This window comes from Tiliqua scincoides, chromosome 1 (genome assembly GCF_035046505.1).
Source record: "Tiliqua scincoides isolate rTilSci1 chromosome 1, rTilSci1.hap2, whole genome shotgun sequence".
Taxonomy (NCBI): domain Eukaryota; kingdom Metazoa; phylum Chordata; class Lepidosauria; order Squamata; family Scincidae; genus Tiliqua; species Tiliqua scincoides.
The window spans coordinates 225,441,123-225,444,192 of NC_089821.1; positions in this window are offsets into that span (position 1 = coordinate 225,441,123).

Here is a 3,070-nt window from a genome sequence, read left to right on the forward strand (position 1 = left end):
GGGAGGGCTGGTTGGCTGCCCAGGCAGGCAGGCAGGTAGGCATGCAGCTGGGCAAGCAGGCAGGCAGCCCAAGCAAACGAAGGAGGGAGGGCGAGGGGGCAGGTGAGCAGGCGGGTATGTGAAAGTGTGGAAGATCCCCCCTCCATTTGTGTGTGTGTGTGTGTGAATGGGATCATAAACTGGCATGAAGATCCCCCTTTCTTAGGGTGGATGGGATCATAAACTGGCATGAAGATCCCCCCCCTTCTTAGGGTGAATGTGATCATAAAGTGGCATGAAGATCCCCCCCTTATTAGGGTGAATGTGATCATAAACTGGATTGAATTCATTCATTCATTTTCTGTCTCTAATATATTCATTTATGTAAATTTATTCAAATTTGAAATGTAAATTAATTCTTTTTTTTTCCGGCCCCCGACACAGTGTCAGAGAGATGTTGTGGCCCTCCTGCCAAAAACTTTGAGCACCCCTGATCTATATGCTTAGTACTCTCTACCATATGCTGGTGTAACAATAGCTCCTTTGGAAGCAACAAAGTCCCAGCAGTTCAGTCCCAATTCACTAGTGGATGCATCCTGGCCCTGCATAGCTCTCCTGATTTATAAAACATCCTGCAATTATCCTGCAATTATCCCCTGTAACAAGGCTGCTTACCATTTTTCATTCCGTAGAGACAAGATTTTATTGTGGGCTCGTGTCCCACTTTCCGGAGTGATGAGAAATTTCAGGGTTGCAACACTACGTAACATTAACAGGGTTCTGGTTTCCATTGGAGGAGAGACTACTGGAGACCTATGGTGTCTTTGTCATACCTGCCTTATTTACAAATGTACAGGTTGAGTATTGGATGGATGTAGATAGCATAACACTCCTTACAAATAACTAGTAGCTCTTGACTCCCCAGTGGCTCCATTCTGGTCTGCTTGTGAGCTTTCAGAAGCACTTGCCTGTCTCTTCTTAATCAGAAGCTGTCAGCCTGTAGAGCAGTGATTTTCAACCAGTGTGCCACAAATGATCCGCAGGTGTGTTGTGGGAGTTTGGGGGGGAGTGTCATTTATTAGTAGGACTATTGGGGGATGTGAGTTCCCCACCTGCAGTGCGGTGGGCCTTGTCAATTGTTAAAAAAATGATGGCTGCCTTGACAATTTTAGTGCCTTGTCAGTGTGCCATGAGTTGAAAAGGATTGAAAATCACTGCTGTAGAGTTATGAGCCATTTTGGATTTTTATGATTTCAAATAAATGTTAGATGAACCATCTATTTCAGTAGTCCTCAAACTTTTTAGCACCAGGACCCACCTTTTAGAATGTCAGTCTGTCAGGACACACCGGAAATGATGTCATTAACCTGGAAGTGATGTCATGGCTTAAAGTGACATCATCAAACAGGAAAATTTTAACACCTCTATACAACAAATCAAATTTAATTAAGCAACTAAATTAAAAGTTCACAATAAGTGCAAGTTAACAAATTTAGAGTTTTAGGGTGCAATCCTAGCCTGTGCTGGAACAGGCAAGCCAGGAGGCTTGTGCTGTATCCAGAGCAGGATAAGGGCCATAAGCGGCTTAGCCAGAGGCAAGGGAAAACTTTTCCCCTTACTCCTGGGTAAGGGTTGCTGGCCCCAATGGGTCTCCTCGAATTTGCACCACTTCTGGAGGTGGCACAAGTCTGAGGAGAGCAGAGCGACTTCAAGCCGCTCTGTTCTCCCTGGGAACGGGGGTTGGGATCTGGCATAACTGCTGGATCCCAGCCCCACCTCCCTCTCCCTGCTCGCCCACCCAACCCCAGGGCTGCCCACTGCCTGCCCCCCCCAGGAATCCCTCCTTCCCGCCTCCTTCCCACCTCCCCCACGTCAACCTTTCATTCTTGCGTTGGCTCATCCGAGCCAATGCAAGGCAATGGGAGGAAGCTGGCACAGAGGCTTCCATCAGCCTCTGGAGGCTGGCGCTTCTGGGAGCGCTGGCCTGGCTTCCTCCCGAGGAGGCACAAACATGCCTTAGGCACACTTGCGAGCCTCCCAGGCTGGCCCAAGGGACTTGGGTAGGTCTAACTCGATGTTACGATTGTGCCCATAAACTCTAAACTTTAAACTCTAAACTCAGAGTAGGAACCTGTTTCTTATTTTGGTTCTGTATAGTATGATGGACAATAAGTATGTTTTCTTCACAATAGCAAGACATATTTGTTACCTACCCAGTTTCATATCTTGTTCTTGGGCAGTGTGGGTGGGCTTCACTGTGACCATGCCTGATTTTCTCACAATTTACATCTGCTTGTCAACAGAATATTATCTGCTTGATTCAAAAGTGTCCTGGACTTCATTTTGACAGGGGATTAGCAATGACTTAGCTAGAATGCTATGTAAATAAGTCCCCCTAAACAGATTTAAAGAAAAGAACGTTCACTGATAGCTCTTAAAAAAACAGCCTCATTTAATAAATTATAATTGGATGACTGGACGAGTGACAAGCCAGAGAAGGTTTTAATAAAGATTTATTATGAATTTTGAAAATATTTGGGTAAGCTGCTTTAGTCCAACTTGAGGAACACAGGCTGACCAGATTTTCCGGGCATCAAACCGAAATGTTTCTAGATGCACTCATCAGTTTCCCACTGTCTTGCTGAAACTAGAAAGTGATTTGCCACAACCTGTGATCCACAAGCTTTCATCTACTGCTGTGTGGGGCCACAGAGTCATATTTCATAAACAATCAGCAATATGCACGATTCTGTCAGTCCCAGAAAAACAGAACTTATACATAACAGAGAACTTGATACTCATAAATGCTGAGGAGCCACTTCAGAATATACTCCTCATTTTCTTTGCCATAGGTGACTATGATCATTGTAACAGACACAAAACACTATTTTGTGGCATGTTAAGGACTTATGAAAGCATGAGCTAAAATGATTTGCGATGGCACAGGAAGATGAGGAAGAGACTAGTGGTTCGCTTGGTCAAGCTGGTTGGTCACCCCTGTGGCATGAACACATGGAATAGTTAAGTTTAAAAAATGCTGGTTCCCAGGAAGGACAGCCAGTGGCCTGACTGCTGGAGGGAATGGTGATTT